This window comes from Tachypleus tridentatus, chromosome 13, assembly GCF_004210375.1.
Source record: "Tachypleus tridentatus isolate NWPU-2018 chromosome 13, ASM421037v1, whole genome shotgun sequence".
Lineage (NCBI taxonomy): Eukaryota > Metazoa > Arthropoda > Merostomata > Xiphosura > Limulidae > Tachypleus > Tachypleus tridentatus.
In genome coordinates, this window is record NC_134837.1 from 155,289,551 (window position 1) to 155,308,903 (window position 19,353).

At 33.0% G+C, this 19,353-nt stretch overlaps 1 protein-coding gene across 1 annotated transcript in view; it reads left to right on the forward strand.

The window, feature by feature from the left end:
- The window catches only part of LOC143240719 (NALCN channel auxiliary factor 2-like), a 65,834-nt gene that overhangs the window by 16,312 nt on the left and 30,169 nt on the right, over positions 1 to 19,353 (forward strand). The window lies entirely within an intron of this gene.

Genomic DNA, 19,353 nt, shown 5'->3' on the forward strand with positions numbered 1-19,353 from the left:
TTGAATTTAGTTGTGTCGTATAAAAAGATTAAATAGTATAGAAGTTCGTGTCTGTAGTGCGTATTGTGTCAAATACTCACATTACTTTGTTTACAATGTTAAGATAAAGAGTTATGATTAAGGTGTGTACAAAAGAACTTACTCACTCATTAGTATCAAATTAAACTACAGATCTGTTACAAACCATTTATCTCATCTCACTCTAAATACTATGTTCTTTGATTACAATCATGGTATATGTTAAAACAATATCTACAGCGGTGTTTAAAGTTATCAGAACACTGTTGATTCCTCCTGTAGTTTTGGTTTATTATGCATGAGAAATAAAACTAATGCAATTTAAAATGTTGGAAAGATCATATAAGTAAATAAACTATTGATCTGATGTTAATATTGTCTTTATTACCTCTTGCGTTAGGTGTATTTAGTTTTCCAGATCTTAGTGTTTACAAACATTTACTGCAGGTCAACCAACAGGATCAGAAGTTTAAGACGAAATAATTATTTTTTGATTAGTCCTGGATATGCAAGGATTCAGAATTTACATACTTTTCGTTCTTTTGGTAAGGGCGCATAATGGCTCGGTGGTAGAACCGTGAATTTCAGTGTTAGTAAGCCTTGTTAGAATACGAGTGACAGCATCATACGAGCGACAGCTATTGCTTTAGCGTGGGTGATTCGTGGTGGGTTGTTGCTGATTGGCTATCATCTCCTAATCAGTAGTTCAAATACAAAATAATAAAAAAAACTTTAGTCACAGTTACTTCTGTAGTACAAACCAAGATAGAATCAGCAGTAAGATTCAAGTAGTCAGTAAGAACATTGTAAAACTAAACATAATTAAAGTAATTGTCTTACATTCAAAGGAATTAGTCAACTTTTAGCAGCTTCTCCAAAGATAGCTACATTACTTAGTCACCTATGGAGCCCGGCATGGCCAAGCGTGTTAAGGCGTGCGACTCGTAATCTGAGGGTCACGGGTTTGCATCCCCGTCGCGCCAAACATGCTCGCCCTTTCAGCCGTGGGGCGTTATAATGTGACGGTCAATCCCACTATTCGTTGGTAAAGGAGTAGCTCAAGAGTTGGCGGTGGGTGGTGATGACTAGCTGCCTTCTCTCTAGTCTTACACTGCTAAAGTAGGGACAGCTGGCACAGATAGACCTCGAGTGGCTTTGTGCGAAATTCAAAAACAAAACAAGTAGTCACTTATAACCTTACTTTACATGATGAATGCATTTTATCACTTGACGTACGTATAGAATGTTTGCTTTATAAGTTTAAACGCCGAAAGCAGGCGAAGCATTAAAAACCAATAGGCCTAAAATATCTAATAAAATTATCTGAACTGCAAATGCTTGTTTTCTGATCCAAAATCGCCCCAGTTTGTACATTTCTATCGTATGTTTTTAAACACCTCTGATTTTAAACCCAAAATGAACGATTTTTGTGTGTGTTGGAAAGGGGGCATCTGCAGTTTCTTTCTTGATTTTTATAGCCAGTTAATGAACTATTTTAACACATTTCTGCTTTTGCATTCGAAAAGAGATAAACTAGGAGACGTACAGTCTACATGATTTCTTATCACAAATGTTAGGGCTACTGGCGCTTAGTTTACGTTTTAATTAACCAATTATATAATTATATTATGAAGCTTGCTTATTCATTTTAGGTTAATATAATGATAATATAATCGAACAAATTTCAATTAAAGCATGTAAGTGTAAGAACTGAAATGTTTGTGTCATCCTAGTCTTGATTAAACTTTTGTTTTTGTTTATTGAAATGAAATGACTAGGAGTAACAAAAACTAAAGATTTTATTACACCAGGTAAACTGTTTTGGTAACTGTTATTAGCAAATCTCAATATAATGATTCACAATTTTCGAAAACTGTTTTATTGCCGTACTTCTTAACTTTATCCTTGATATTACCGTATTTGTCCGAAAATCAGTATATTCGTATTTATATAAATGCGTAGAAAAAAAGTTTCAAAATGCAACTCTTTGCAGACATAATGACTTTTTCGCTCGTTAAAAACTGTGGCACCTGTATATATTTCAGTGAATCTTTCTTCGTCTCATTTTCTATTCACACGGAAAAAAGTTTGTCTAAAATAATCTTTTCATTTGCATGTAAGTAAAATATTTCTATCATTCCTTTTATTGTGTTCTTTCCACTAATAGGTTAGTCATAATACTTGTGTCAAAATGTTTGAGCATTTCGCAAAGTTTAGACATCAAGCTGACGTTACCTAAAGTTAATTTGTTTGTTTGTTAAGCGCGGATTTACAAAAGGGGCTATCTTTGCTGTGCCTACTACGAGTATTGAAACCTGGTTTTTAGAGTTATAAGTCTTCAGACTGACCACCGACCCACTGGGGACTTCTCATAGTTTAACTGGCATCTTTTCAAATATAAACTTTTCGCAAGTTTTCCGTGTTTAAAAACTGTGTTTTGGTCGTACAATCAATAGGAAAACATATGTACGCCTATGAAAAGTATTCTTTCATAATATGGATATATATATACTGAATCTATAAGGAAAGAAAGTATAGAAGACAAAGACTACAGGAATGCGACCACCATATCGCGGAAATGAACTCCACTGGAGCACAGTAACATTTCGACAGTTTACATTTTAATCAGTTATAATCCAACCAATCAGAAAATGCCACACTAGTAGACGGTCAGCAGTCATACTATTCCAAGTAGTAGTATGTGATTCTAGACATGGTCCTCAGGTGTGAAATACTGTATGACGAACATAAAGGAATGAATGTCTTTGGTTGGTTGAAAGTTTCTTTGGACTTTGGCGCAAAGCTACATGAGGGCTATCTGTGCTAGCCGTTCTCATTTAGCAGGGTAAGACTACAGGCAAGGCAGCTAGTCATCATCACCCACCGTCAACTCTTGGGCTACTCTTTAACCAACGAAGAATGGGATTGACCATAAAATTATAAAGCTCCCACGGCTGAAAGGGCGAGTATGTTTGGTGTGACGGGGATTCGAACCTATGATGCTCGGATTACGAGTCGAGTGCCTTAACCACCTGACCATGCCGGGCCTGAAAGTTTGTTAGAGATTTTATTTTAAGACCTCAAGTTGTCTACATTCAAAAAACATCAGAAAGGAAGGGCGTGTTTTCTCCACTATTCATTCCAAATCAGTGGCGTATTTTCCATGTTACCGCGTTTATGGCGGTAAATAAGCTTTGGGAGAATTAAAACAGTCAATTTATTCAATATGGAAGTATTTGAATCTCATTCATTACTAGCGCGAATATATAATTACTGTAGTTTTGAAAAGACAGTGACACAATATGTTATTTACACGAGACACAGCCATTGTTGATTGCAAGGGCTGTGCGAGTACTGATTATATGTGCTTTGTATAGTGATTGGTGCGACGAAGAGAGTTCAACCTATCAGCGTGCGTTAAACATCTTTGAAGTATATCGATAATGATTACAAAGTAGGGTAATAAACGCCAGATGGTGCTAAATGCTATTTTATTTTAGTTATGCATTTTAATGGTGATTTTGGATATTTTTATATATTATGATTACCGTTACATAAGTGTATGTATATATATATTCATATACTTGTGTAACAGTTATCAAAACATATAAATATATGTATACAATATAAATATAAGTGCTATAAACCCAAGCTACCGTCCAGGATACGCTACTGTTCCAGTTAATATTTTTTCTCAATAATCAAAGGAAGTTCTTAACGGATGAGATTCACAGCAGTAAACTGGTATCACAAAGGATGGCTTGTTAAAAGAAATGTCCATGTTGTTTTAATGCTTCTTTAAACTAACGACTGCAATTTGTATTTGGCCTTTCTTTGTTTACTTATAAACTGATAGTTATAGGTCATGTTTTTTTGTTATTTTTTTCCTTTTTTAGAAAAGCGCTACTACTTGGGTCGGTGGCACAACCATTCTGGATCACCATCCTTCTTTTGCTAAGTATTTAGCTCTAATTTCCGAAGCGAAAATAAAGATAACATTACAGATAACCGTGGTAATTTTCCTCTTTTAAAAATTTCACAAACTAATGAATCCATTTCAATATTGTAACCATAGTCACATATTTGTTATTTGTTTTCTGATTTAAGGATGTAACTTGAGTGTTTTTGAATACTGTTCTTTCTTAATGAGATTTTATGAGAAGCGTTGATCAACAAAAACAAAAGTTGTTTTCTTGCTTTTATTATTGAAAATTATATACTTGAAAGAAGTGAAAATACGATTAAATCAGAAGATGTTTCTGTTACAAGAATCCGACTAAGATAGTTAAACTCCATTAGCAACAGTTCATGTAATTGTCAGGAAAAAAGATTTATCACAAAAATTCAATAAAGAAAATCTAAATATATACGAAAAGCGCCTAAAAATAGTTTGACTGATGTGGTCTGTTGAACTGCAAAACCTACCTAGGAGTAAGTAAACACTCACTCAATGAAGAATGTTGTTTTATTAAAATGGTGGAAGGTTGTGAATACCATTTATGGGTTTTTCCTTTGAAACATTTAAGGCAGAAACACGGTTAAGCAGTTTATTTACAATATTTAAAATCTGGTACCACACAACTCTCCTGACAAACTTGGATGAAGATGTCCGAAGAAAGTAGTTGTTTGAGACACTTTTGCAGGGAATGATCAAGAATTAATAACACATGCTCTGTGATGTTCATCTCCTGTGAATGGACTCAAATGTGGGATTATCCTAACAAAATTTTCTTCAATAAGCATCGTATTATTAAATGAAAAAGTGATTACATATTCTAATAATGTCACTTGTAGATAACTCACAACACCCAGCTGTGATACATTGTCTTCCGTTCATGTGACGATTTGCTTGTTGTTGAATTTTGCGCAAAGCTACACGAGGGCTATCTGCGCTAGCCGTCCCTGCTTTACCAGTGTAAGACTAGAGAACAGGAAGCTAGTCATCACCACCCACCGCCAACTCTTGAGCTACTCTTTTACCAACGAATAGTGGGATTGACCGTAACTTTATAACGCCCCCACGGCTGAAAGGGCGAGCATGTTTGGAGAAGACCGGGATTTAGACAAGACTGTGTGAAACACGTAAACTTCTCTCTTTTGTTGTTTTTCTGCAGTGATTTCGCACAGTTATTAATGTTCTTTAAGTTAAACTACACTTCTTTTCACTCTCTGTTTACTGTTTTTTTTAAAGTGCATAATACAAACACCTGACATATATTTCAGCAAGTGGTTCCATTATGACACTGGTGTCACCACAGTATAACAGCAGCAACCTTCAGAAAACAGACATATTAAATTACTTTTTTTATTTTTAAAACACAGTAATTTGAAAAGGTAGCTTTGTATGAGTAGAAAATGCGAAATTTGCGTGTAAACTGAAACTGCTTGCGTGAACTGTCGTATACTGAGGCACTTAGGCATAGAATCCCTATAATGAGAAGTCGATTGGGGTGAGAAGGTTCAGTTGATAGCTAAAACAATTAATGGCGGAACGCGAAGGTGATTTAGAGAGAAAGCAGTAGCTCTGACCAACCCATAACTCATTACATTATTCAGGAAATAATCCACGTATGTTAGAACCTCACTAATAATATGATCAGTTGAGGTTGTTTCTTAGCTGACCTGCTGGTTATAATGTTGAAATGCTAATGGTACATGATTAAGGTGAAAAATTGTATGTTTACCTACATGCTCTTCTAGAAATTCATATCTCTGACCAGTTGAGGTTTATTCATTGCAATTATGATAATTCTGTGTGCATATATTAAAAAATTGTTTTGTCTTTTATCTTGTTTTCGAATAAACTACAGTCCACAAACTTTGTAAATACGGTTATATCATCACCTATAACTTGATTTAGGGTTAACAAAAAGGGCATAATTTGCAATTTTTGTTTTTATTATTCATGGATCTATTTTCTTTATTATTTTAATCATAGATTTATCTATGTTATTCTGAAAACGATTCTTGTTTCAATGAAAGATTTCTGTATTTCCTACTCTTTATGTGTATGCTGCGGTATTAGTATATTTCGTATTTAACTTGTAGTTCTGAGTGTTCTGGTTAGACATTTGTTGTGATAAAACAGGTTCAGTGATGCTGTACTATTTCTATATTTTGCATTTAACTTGTGGTTCTAAGTACTCTGGTTAAACACTTTAACATTTATTGTGATAATTTATATTTACTCAAACAACTATTTCTCCCTGCAATTATAATAAGAACGAAACATAAAGAGCATAAAACATAAAACAAGTATTTAACAAATATTCCCTGTTCATTATTTTGTCTTTGATTGTTTAAAATGTCTTAAGAAAATGAGAGATAAAGTTGTTAAGTTTGTTACACTTATAGTCATTATTTTCTGAAAACTTTGGACACTTTCAGAAATAATAGGTTCAAAACATTATCAAACTGACACAGTACCTGCTTATATACACACATATATATTGTGTATGAATCTTTAAAAATGCTCATAGAAAAATAAATCCGTAAATACTAACGCACCAGAAATATTTCATTGCATTTTCTGTTTAAGCGCTAACCCACCACGAGTAACAAAACCCTTCTTCAGAGTAGACGCCCTTAAGCCTATTACTGAGCCACTTCTGACCGGTATTTTGATGACAGTAAAATGGTATTAGACATATCATATACTTTAACAAAATATTATTAGGTAATTGAGAAGAAAATTAATATATTCATAATTTTGTAAGTTAATTTAAAGTTAATGTATTTATTTATTTTTTAATAATATTTTTGATCTTAAAGGTGGTATAACATTATAAATAGTTTAACTTCTATTTATTTATCTATAGTCTGAAATTGCAATGGAAGCAAAACGTCCTGCGTGAAAGAAATGTATTAAAATAGTTAATACATTTTAGACATTAGACAATCAAGGTAATTCTCAAACTTATCGTAAGAAAGATCCTCTAATTATTAATTGGCCTTTTTATCCTATTTCTTTGAAAGTTTATCATTAATCTGTTCCCACCAGTCCCCAACTGGGACAGTGGTAAGTATTCAGATTTACAGCGCTAAAATTAGGGGATCGATTCCCCTCGGTAGACGCACCAGATGGCCTGATGTGGCTTTGCTATAAGAAAAAAAATACACACACTATCCTCACCGGTAAGTGTGTGAACTAGAATATTAACATTAGGATTTCAATATCAATGGTTGGCAACTCACAAATAGTTCATTGTATTACTTTGTGTTTAACTCAACAAACAAACATCAGTCTGATTTAACATTTGTATGTAAATCAAGAAATATTAAAGTAAAAATTAATACAAATATTTTGTAATAATTCATTAATGTATATGAAACAATTCTTCTTTTCTTTACACTGAAATGACCATATATCAATAACATCAGTATTAAACAGAAGCGAAAAAGTCAATTTTAATCAACACTGCTCCCAAAAGTACAGAAGTTGAAATAAAATATTTGTATGACATTTGATGTTGTTGTTTTGAATTAAGCACAAAGCTACACAATGAGCTATTTGTGCTCTATCCACCACGGGTATCGAAGTCCGGTTTTTAGCGTTGTAAGTCCACAGACATACCGCTAAGCCACTGGGGGGTTTGTCTGACATATTTATTGTGTAGAGACTGTCTGGGTTGGTCATGGCCAAATATTTAGATTGCTGAGTTGTAAGCTTAAAAGATGTTTTTTTTTCATCATTTTTTCCATTACTTCATTTGAAAAAACCGTGTTTTGTTTTTTTGTTTTTCCTCGATATATTTAATAAAGTTTCAAATCCCGTGAGGTTCCTAGTGTTAATATTTATTGAAACATGTCTTACCTTAAGCGCCAAGTCGAGTCATATTTGAGTAGTTAGGCTCACCTACTTACCATTAATTAATGGAACAATGTATTTCAATCAGTAAGAGTTCCCCCAAATCCAACCCCACCCAGCTACATCTGGTTTAGAATATAGCAGATGTTGGTTGATATGTCTAAATACATTTCTATTGGAATTATACTACGATTCTCAAGGGCATAAGGGATAAAATAATTCACCCCTCATCTTTGACTTTTTTACTTATTATGGATGGTATAATGATTTCTAAGTAAAGCTATTCGTAATTTTCTTTACGAAAATTGCATTTATTGCGATTGTGAGAAATTTTCGTTGTTTAGCCTGAATGCACAAATTATAGTAACAGGTATAAATATAAACTTCAATTAAAAAGGTTTTAAGCTGAGTCGCTGTTATTTATGACTGTTAACATTTTTAAAATTCCAAGAGTAAAAAAAATCTTACAAATAAGGCTATTCTTTACGAAACCTTATCTTTTTCTATCGTACCAATTTTGTGTAGATATCACGATAATATTAAATCAATTAAAAGCTTATTTGCTGGGCAGTGATTCAAAGAAATCTATTTTAAGGTTAATATTATGATTCCAATTACCAAAATGCCTAACAAATGTATATGGTCAACATAATTTAATTGTTCATCTTCAAGCTGTTTTAAATAATATACTTGTGATGTTTGGAAACAATAACCAAAGGAATATTCTCAATTAAATATTTATGAGACGCTGGATGAAAATGTATTTGTATTGGTATGTGTTAAACCCACAATGAGAGAGTTAATATATCGAGGTTATTATTGTTCCAGTCCACTTATCAATAATGAAAGCGATTTATTTTTCAACCATAGAGTAGGATCTCCACTTTGTTGAAGCACAAATTTAGGATTTACAGCACTGAATTGATTTACTAAGTAACCAACTGACTGACTCACTAACTAACGTATTCACTTTTGTGTTTTATATCTGATTTCACGAGAGTTAATCACGCCAAATCTAAACACCTAGAACATGTCTCGTCATCATATATCATCATTTTGTCAGGCCAAATATTCTCTCTTTAAAACAAATTTAAATGTGAGGCTAGTCTTCACAGTTTTGTCTCCTGGGCTTATCATCATATGTTGGTTCCTCACAGGCTCAATTTTAATGTCTATATTTACCACACTTATAACAGTTCCCCTTTTTAGACATTCTGTAAGAGGGCGTTATATTCCTTACAAGCTTTTGTCAGCAGTTCTTGGTAATATGTCATTTTACTTTACAGTTGAAACACATGTTACTTCTATTCTGTGTTACTAATTGTCTAACTAATCCCTTCATTTTTTGTCTATTATCAGATGGAGTTTGTTTCCACAGTATTTGATCTGATGCTCCAGTAATATTTGTCTTTAGTTTGTTTTATCTTCGACTTTGAATGATTCGGATTTAATCACCAACTGAATGGACAGCTTCGTTTAACAATGCACATCTACATTACTCTTAATTTACATTTTTAATCCATTTGAAATCTGTGATACACTCATGTGCCAATGAAATATCTGAATAGCATAGCTTGACAAGCCTTTCAAAATCTTCTGCAGGTTCGACTTAAACTTTACTTAGAAAGCTTTTTTCTGTTGCGTCATTCCAAACCTGTTTGATAAGACAGCCACCAATAATTGATAGTTGCTACCGTTCTCAATTGGAAAATTGTTTAATGTTGTTAATTGTTTTAATTAGACTTCTAGATTAATTATTCCGAACTGAGCTTGATATGTCCTGTAATAAAACCTTTTCAATATAGTATTTTGGTTTTATAAGTTAGTCAGTAATGTTCAACTGATCTAATAACTTCTGTAATTTGAACAAGTAGTGAAGAAGTTGGAATATTTCAGGAAGAATCTGGAACCCTCAGTGACACAGCAGTAATAATGACTGATGTAAATCAAATGGGTTCTTTTTCTTCAGTATATATACTTAATGGTGTTAGGAATTAAAACTTTTGGAAAGATGCAGAGAACGATGGGCTGGTTTTGTTCTTGTGTTTTGTGTTCAGCTACTTTATTTTGTCATTGATGTTATTTTCTACTTCGCTGATTTTTTTTTGTGTATTTCAGGTTTGGCTTAACAATATTTCTTCAGATTTTAGCTGTACTTTTGTTCATGTCCTGTTATATTTCAGTTTTATCGTTACAGTCTTTTTCCGCTGCATAGATATCCTAAAGTTTGCTGTAATATAATTCTGCATTTTTCCAATATTTAAGTTTATGATATTTATGTTTGCTTTAAATTATCCTTAAAATATTAAGTCTCTTTCTTTTAAATCCTGGTCCGGCATGGTCAGGTGGGTTAAGGCGTTCGATTCCTAATTCGCTGTTTCGAATCCCCGTCGCACCAAACATGCTCGCTCTTTCAGCTATGGGGGCGTTATAACGTGACGGTGAATCCCACTATTCGTTGGTACAAGAGTAGCCCAAATAGTTGGTGGTGGGTGATGATGACAAGCTGCCTTCTCTCTAGTCTGACACTGCTAAATTAGAGACGGCTAGTGCAGATAGCCCTCGAGTAGCTTTGCGCGAAATTTAAAAAACAAACAAACTAGCCCACTTTCGATACCAGTGTTGTACTGTCTTTTTATCGTCGACATGTTTATTTTGATTATTCAGTTAAAATAGTGCAAAGTCCAATACCTTTAACGATAACAAAAAGGATTTATTTCTGCAACATTGTACAAGCTCTATTGACTACGTTTATTGATAGGATTAACTCACAAACTACGTTAAACAAGCTCTCTACTAACGTAAAAACCAAGGAACTCTAATTCTATTATTTCATGCAACACAATAAAAACTGGAAATGCCCAACACACTCTGAAAGTTTACAGACGTCATAATCAACACTACGTCTTACCAAAACTCCCTCTATAATAATACAAGTTGTCTAAATTAAAATATTAAAAACATAGTCTGTAACAACATATTTATCAGTAAATAAAGTTACTAAATTACTTTTAATACAATACAGACGCTATATAATAGCAGACAAAATATCAAGTTCAACATACTCATCAATAAATAAAACTACTAAAGATTACAGAAGCTATACAGTAATATCTATAGTACAAGTAGTACCACATACAATACATTCCAGCAGTAAATATAATTACTAAAAATGACAGTTGAATATTACAAACACTATCCAGTTTCAGAGCCTTTAAGTTCTGATGAAGCAAAAGTTTATTTACAGCGTAAACCAAATAATTTCATGACACTTCTCGCCACGAATTCTATCAGAATGAGATAAAATACACACGGCGACAAACAATTTATTTTATATTTAAAGAGAAATAAAAATAAATAAAATTTAGAGAAAAGTATCAATTTAAAATTTTCTATCTTGTTTATATGTCAAACTTTTCCATTAAAACTTACACTGTGTAATTGAAAGTTTTTGTATAAAAATATCCTTTTAATAAATGTGAAGTACTGAAATGCCACGGTTTGTGTTTGTTTAAACAAAAGCTTTCGCAACTCGAGTTTTGCATAGTATTCTTTAATGGAAAAAATACTCTTTATAAATTCTTATGTATTCAGGAAAATTCTAGATCTCTATCAATTTAGTGTTTCTACAATATAATATTTCTACGTTATTAAAAATTATTTTTCAACATAAACTTCCTAATTTCTTTAAACACCTTTCTCAATTTTTTCTCGAGTTAGTTTTATTTTAAAAGTATAATTTCCTTTGGTCAAACATTTTAGTTTTATTTATTGTTAGAGCCTCAGATTTTTCTCCTATTGTTTGTTTTAAATTTATCGCAAAACTACACAAGGACTATCTGCGCTAGCCGTCTCTCATTTAGCAGTGTAAGACTAGTTTGTTTTTGTTTTGTTTTTTGAATTTCGCGCAAAGCTACACGAGGGTTAACTGCGCTAGCCGTCCCTAATTTAACAGTGTAAGACTAGAGGGAAGGCAGCTAGTCATCACTACCCACCGCCAACTCTTGGGCTACTCTTTTACCAACGAATAGTGGGATTGACCGTCACGTTATAAAGCCTCAATGGCTGAAAGGGCGAGCATGTTTGGTGCGATGAAGACTCGAACCCGCGACCCTCAGATTATGAGACGAGCGAGCACCTTGTTTACCTGGCCATGCCGGGCCTTTATATTATGAAAAATTAACTAATTTTCCCACTAGAAAATATATTATTATTAAAGCGTCACCTTGCTTAATCGAACATCCAGCACGCGTGTTCATTTGTTTTTGATTTTTGAAATATTCAGTTATATTTATTTTTAGAGGGATAAATTAAATTTATTTATTAGAGGGATTTACTTAAATATAGGTCAGATTTGATAAAACTTGTATATTAACTTGTTTAATGACCATGTAAGTTTTTACAGTAGCTGGGTTGGTGGTTTCTTTAAAAGTGGTTCTGTTTTGTTGGAATTATTTTCCTTTGTTAAAAACCTGTCTACTTGAAAATCTCTGGAACATTAGCTTTATTTTAAGCATTTATATGAAAAAATATACTGCATAAGAAGTAGTAGTGCCACGAGTACTACATGCTGTAAGTTGGTGATAATATCGACGGGTTATCCGGCAAGACACCAGCCGATCGTCGAACCAGATGAAGGCCCTCACAGACGCAAAATGCAGCTAAAGAACAATAAGACGGCATCAACGAGAGAAAGGCTTTAAAAACCATAAACGTCTTCAAAGACCACACCTCCTCCCACACCACGAAACAGCTAGGTTAAACTTTGCTGAGAAGCACCAAACATGGGATCTGAGAAAGTGGACGAAGGTTTTGTTCTCTTATGAGATAAATTTAACCTGGTTCGTCCAAATGGCTTCCAACGTTACTGGCACGATAAGGATACCCCACCGGAGACATTTTCTACACGACACAGTGGAGGAGGTTCCATCATGATCAGGGGAGCTTTCTCCTTCCATGGAACAATGGAGCTTCAGGTTATACAGGGGCGTCAAATTGCAGCTAGCTACACTGGCATGTTGGAGAGAGCATCCTTATTAACTGAAGGCTCTCGTTTGTGTGGAAATGACTGGATCTTTCAGCAGGACAACGCTGCAATCCACAATGCCCGCAGGACAAAGGTCTTTTTCAATGACGAATAACGTGATTCTTTTTGACCATCCAGCGTGTTTGCCCGAACTGAAACCCATTGAAAATGTTTGGGGGTGGATGGCAAGGGAAGTCTATAGAAATGTACGTCAATTCCAAACAGTGCATGATTTTAGTGAAGCTATCTTCACCACCTGGAATAACATTCCAGCCAGCCTTCTGCAAACTCTTATATCGACCATGCCAAATCGAATGTTTGCAGTTTATCGCAATGACGGCCGTGCAACTCACTACTGAGACCTCTTGTTGGGCATTTTCTACCCTGTTTAGGACTTCTTTTTGGTATGGTGTTAAACTTTTGACCAGCTAGTATTTAGATTAATTTCACAGTGTTCACATTTTCCCTATTAAATGCTAAAAAGTTTTTTATTATTATTTTCCCTTTTCTTATTTTCATCTTTCGAAGCTCTACTTAAATAAGTGGTTGAGTCTAACAACGCAAAATGCATATTTTTTTCTTTATGCTCATTGGCCTTAAGATTTTGGCCAGCAGTGTATAAGATATTTCTTATGCCAGTTATTGTAGCGGTAGATGTAAGATATTACCTATAACTTTGGTACAAGATATAAGACATTGCTTATGTCGGTGGCAGATGTAAAATATTACTCATGTTGGTGACAATTAATGTAAGATTTTGCGTTTTTGTAGTATTGATTCTAATAATTTATTTAATATTTATATGCAAAATTATAATGAAAAAAAGGCAAATTAGCTGTCAAATTAACCCAGCTTTTTATGAAAATTAATTTGCGCTGCATTTTAAGCTGCAGAGCCTTGGAAAAGATAAAAATATTATTAAGTTACACAGTAACAAGTGTTTAGGAAACGCACACATACACATATATATAAATATTATAAAAAACGACTATTTTATTTAAAACAAGAAGTGAAAAATACAACAAATAATTTTGCTGTCACAAAGACGAAACCACGAAAACTTCAGCTGTGACTTAGACTACAATTTGAGTAGCTTATGGAAAAAGAATGTTTTGAAGGAATTACTACTATAGTCTTTAAGTATTACATTTTTGAGTAAAACACGGAATTAGTCTCTATCTTCTCAGTATTCATAGATCAGTCAATAACCGCTAGAGCACGCCTTCATTCCTTTGCAAAAGAGAAAAAACAATAACTGTAATAATTTAAGACTTCATACCGTGACAGTTGTAATTCTAATGAGTGACTTACCTAAACAGCATTTCTACCACATGCATTTATTGTACTTCATTGTCAACAACGTGTGCGAAGGGCACAGTCTGATCGAATATTAATTAACATTATTCTTTTCTGAAAACCCGCAATGGGCCAAATAAACAAGTTATTGTTAAACAATAGAACAAACCTAATGTTATTATTTTCTTATAATAAATCTAATTAATAACAATCACGCTTCACCAGTTTAGAAAAAGCGTTCCTCCATAACAACTGTTGTTCTAACGAATATGTTACGGTAATGTTCTGACCAATATTGCTTTTTTATTTTTTAAAATCCAATTCGGCCTGATGAACACTTGTATCGAATGAAACGGGTCGTTTGCAATAAATATGGTTGGCACAGTATGGTTGAAATACTTTTTTATTCTGAAAAACCGTAAAGGATCAAATAATGTAATGTTAAGAAATAAAACATTTCATGCAATTTACCTCATAAAAAAATTAGTTAGCGCTTCCACAATTAATTGCCGATCTGTGAATACCGAATTTTGTATTTATTTTGTTAAATCTCAGGTGTTTTTTTGCGCAAGCCGTTTATAATTTAGACTAGAAGGAAGGCAGTTAATCAACATCGCTCGTCCTCACTCTTGGGTTAATCTTTTACCAACAAATAAGATGACTAACCGTCTCATTATGACGTCTCCACAACTGAGAAAGGGCGAGCATGTTCGGTGATGAGAATTCGAAGCTAGGGATCGAGCATTCTAACCACCCGGCCAGACCACTAGATGATGAATATGACCATATGATCCTTAGGATGTTGAACATGGTTTTAACGTGAAATTACATCATAAAGCGTAAACTAACGATCATGACATAAGCCAAATATGATCTTGAAACTCGTCCTCAAGACCATGATAACCACATAATATCTTTATCGGATCCTATTTGTTGTTTATTTGTTTTTGAATTTTGCGCAAAGCTAAATTAGGGACGGGTAGTGCAGATAGCCCTCGTGTAGCTTTGCGCGAAATTAAAAACAAATCAAACCTATTATTACTAACCATTTCTAAAGTTTGTTCAGCATTTCTAAGAACTAGATAGTTATAATTATTTATTTACTGCAGTCACTTATAAGCAAAATCACTTCAAAAGGTTTGGGAAACACCAAATTACTGATAAATATGAACCTAACTCTCAATAAATAAACAAAAGCGATAACATCTTTCTCTCTCATGTTTTCAGTTTATTGGTTGATGAAATTTCAGCATCATTTTGATGGAATTTTAAAAAGAAGATGGCGCTTATTCAGCAAAAGTAGTTTGTTAATCCTCTGTTTTAGTAAACTTAGTGGTTTTAACACCATTGAAGACAAGTATCTTTCAAGCTTTCGCACAAAAAATATTTTAATCTAAAACTTTTTGTTCTGTCTGCTCTTACAATAGAAGTCTCTTCCTTTTGTTTAATAATTTGAGTAAAATCAAATTTCTGTGGTTTTCATTGCCAATTTTATATCTGATATTAATCATTTAAAGATTAAAAACAGCAACAACAATATATCCATCGTTCCTCTACATCGAACTTTCTTAAGGTTAACATTCTTTTATAGTCAAGGCCATCACTCGCTATTTATGCCTATTGTTTTAAAAAATATTTATTTGAAAAAACCCTACTGAATGCAATGAAATATATACATGTATTTGTGGTGCCTTCAACTGCATGTAGATACTACGTGATTTCAATTTCCTTTTTTTTTCTCGGGAGGATTGAGGAGCAGTTGCTTAAGCAACGATATAATGAAAATGCTGACCTTACAATTGATAAATGGAAGGCTTCTACATGCCAAATCAAGTTCGTAAAAAATATTTTTCTAGTTGATGCTTTATGTACATAAGCATAAATATTTCCTTCCGTTTTCGTAAATGTTCACTCAAAAGAAGGTGGTATCTATTTTTTGTAGCCAAATGATGTTTCCAATTAAGAAAAATGTAGAATAATTTTGAGGCATTTTAGAGACACAATGGTGTATTTTTCATTCGCTCCTGGCAAAACTTTAGTAGCTAAATATATCACGCAAAACTAGAATGATAGCAAATGACGGTCTTATTTATCATTAAAATTATTAACAGAACAAATGATAAGTGTCTGAGAAACGTAATAGAAATATACTGTATGTGATAGTGCTACGTGAATGCACACAGACACCTTTAAATGTTGAAAGCTTTTTATCGAATAATGGTCCATTTCGATTTGTTTCTTCTAGAGCTTTTTGAAGCAGACAGCCAAAAAACATTCAATAATTTGATTCAGTTTTAACTGAAATTAAGTACTTTCAGACAAAATTAACATTAAAGGACATCAAGGAACTTTTTTGATTGATATAGGTTATCATATTCACTAAATTAAATTATACTCAAGGCCACCCCTCATAATTCAAATATTTATTAAGCTCGCTGTTAAAGTTCTTTAAATTAGCTACATCTTTGCAACTGGTTCCGGATGCTAACAATCTCGTAGAAAAATAAAGCTGTTTAAGCTGGAGATGATTTCTCCATCCATATTTATATTTGTGTTCTCTGGCTTTATCATTCTCACCGCTATGTATTAAAGAAAAGGTGATTCATTAACGCTAACAATTCCTTAACAATCTTAAACACCTGAACCAGATTCCCTCTAACTTTTCTTTATTAAGAGAAAACAAGCTCAGATGTTTCAACCCATCCTCATATGATAACCTTTCATCCCAGATATCATTCTAGTAGCCCTCTTCTGAACCCTTTCCAATAACTCAATGTCGTATATATATATATCCATGCGAAATTGTATTTGTCATAATTTGTCAATCGCTTCTATATCTTGAGTTATTGTAATATCTTCATATTTTATCAGTACTATAAGAAATACCATGCAGTCAAGTCAGTGCAATAGATTTATACTGTGAAATGAAGTTTATACGGACAGTTTAATGGGTTAAAGGCATACACTTTTTTGATAACTTCAAACACTGATTGTATTGTATTGGTGTAAAATTCCAACTATGTTGTTTATATATACGTTATTTGTTCTCGATATTATAGTAGCGAATTAAAACAATGAAATTTATTATCTCCAGGGACAAAGTTGTCATCAAAATCTTGCTTCTTACTACAGCAAGCAGGATAATTTGTGTTTCTGTACAAATGTTGGTGTATTAATGAAAGAAAGGAGATTTTTATCGATTCATCAATAATTAATCTGAACGTTTTACTTTCGCACAATGGAAACACAAGACCATCCATTCCTGTTGCTCATGCTGAGAACTTCAAAGAAGTTTATTAAAGTATGCAACTTATGCATCCTAAGTGCAATTTTTAATGAATAAATAAAGTTATTAATAATGTTATTTTCACGATATACAAGAGCAATGTACAAACCTGTGAACCTGACGTTGACCGAAGAAGATCGAAACGTTGTTCGCTCCTCTATATAAAAAATTTTATCAACCAAAACCAGATGTTTTTACATATATATTTTTCTCTACAAGTGTGTTTTGTCGTCATCACTGATTAGTGTGAATAAATCTATCATAACTTGTAAACCAGATGATCAGTAATTTTTCAAAGATATTTTTTTAGAATTAGCATCGTCAAATTACTCAGAAACGGTTACATTTTTTCTTGTAGTAGAGAAACGTTTTTTCCCAATGCAATGCACTAATGATATGAAATAATATATGTATTTACTTAGCTTAATGTTATTGAGTACAAAATTAAAGTTAGTACTTCTCAATTACTGTGAAATAACTATCCTGTTGAGTTGAGATAGATGAATACCAATAAAGTACTGTTTCAATAATCAACTGCAAGTAATGAACAAACAGTTTCTATCATATTAATATTGTACTTTTCTATGTTTTGTAAGTCACGAGTGTTGTGCCGCACTGACTGGTTGAAGAATACGTTTCAAAACTATCTATCACGGACGTTGCTGAAACTTAATACAAATGTGTTTAGATTTTAGCAAGTAATGCCGTGAATATTTATCAGACTACTGATGTGTAATGGAAGCTGAAGGAATGAGAGTTTCTGTTGGTGTTTTTTTAAGTGCGTTTACGCAAGTATGTGAAAGGAAACTTACAAAATTCAGTATATGTTGTTATAAAATATAATTAATTGCTACTCAAATCATAAGTATGTATCTAGATCGAGGACTTAAGATCTCCAAAACGTGATATCTCTTGTAGTTAATGACTTTGGTAAAAAAGGAACATGAATCAACTTTGGATACCAGAATTATTCAGAAAGAGACCTGCAACAAGTTGTCTCCAGCAGTAGTATGCGGTAAAGTGTGGCGTTTTGTAACACTTAAGAATCCAGAAACACACAGATCAGTATCAAAAGTCTTCCACGCACACAGATAGCAGAACGCAACGTAATTAAGAAGGATCTGTGTTTGGAAGAGCATATTAAGTCAAGTGTATACATATTGTTTCCACGAAATATCCATTCAAATGCCGCATATGTGAAGAAAAGAAGCGAAAAATATACTATCTCATTTCTGTGCAACGGGATTGTTGAAACAGGCGTTGGAAAATCACTATCCTCGATTATGAAAGACGTAGGGAGAATTTGTATGATCTGTGTACCACAATTTTACGATTGATCCTTTTGTAATAGAAACAATACTGCAGGTCAAGATACACAAACGCCATATAAAACATAACCAGATGTTGTATAAAGTAATGTAACGATGTGGTGAGTCTTGAAATTCGTTTTGATATGATTTATGCAGCTATTGTACATATATATACATATATAACTATGTTATTTCTTTAAGAATTTAGAATATAATTCCTATTTTCACTCTTCTAATAGTAAGAGATTTCAATTTAAACTTTTTATTTTTTATGCTGTCCATACAGATTTATGAATGCCAACTTTAGGAAATAAGTTGACATATCACTCCTAGCGGTCTGATAATAGTGACTTATTTTATCCTAAAAATTATCTTCCCTGGGAGAAAATACATTTCATATTTGGCTGTAGATCGTAAATGGTAATTGTTAAATGTCTTGTAAAAATTAGATAATCCTGAAATATTAAATTACTAAATGAAGTAAATAATAGTTCTTACGCTAAGAGTAACAACATATTTATTGAAAGTTGTGGAATAAATATATATTCCACCTTCAGCGCATTTATATAGTAAACACAAAAACATTGTTACTAATAATCATTTGAATGTT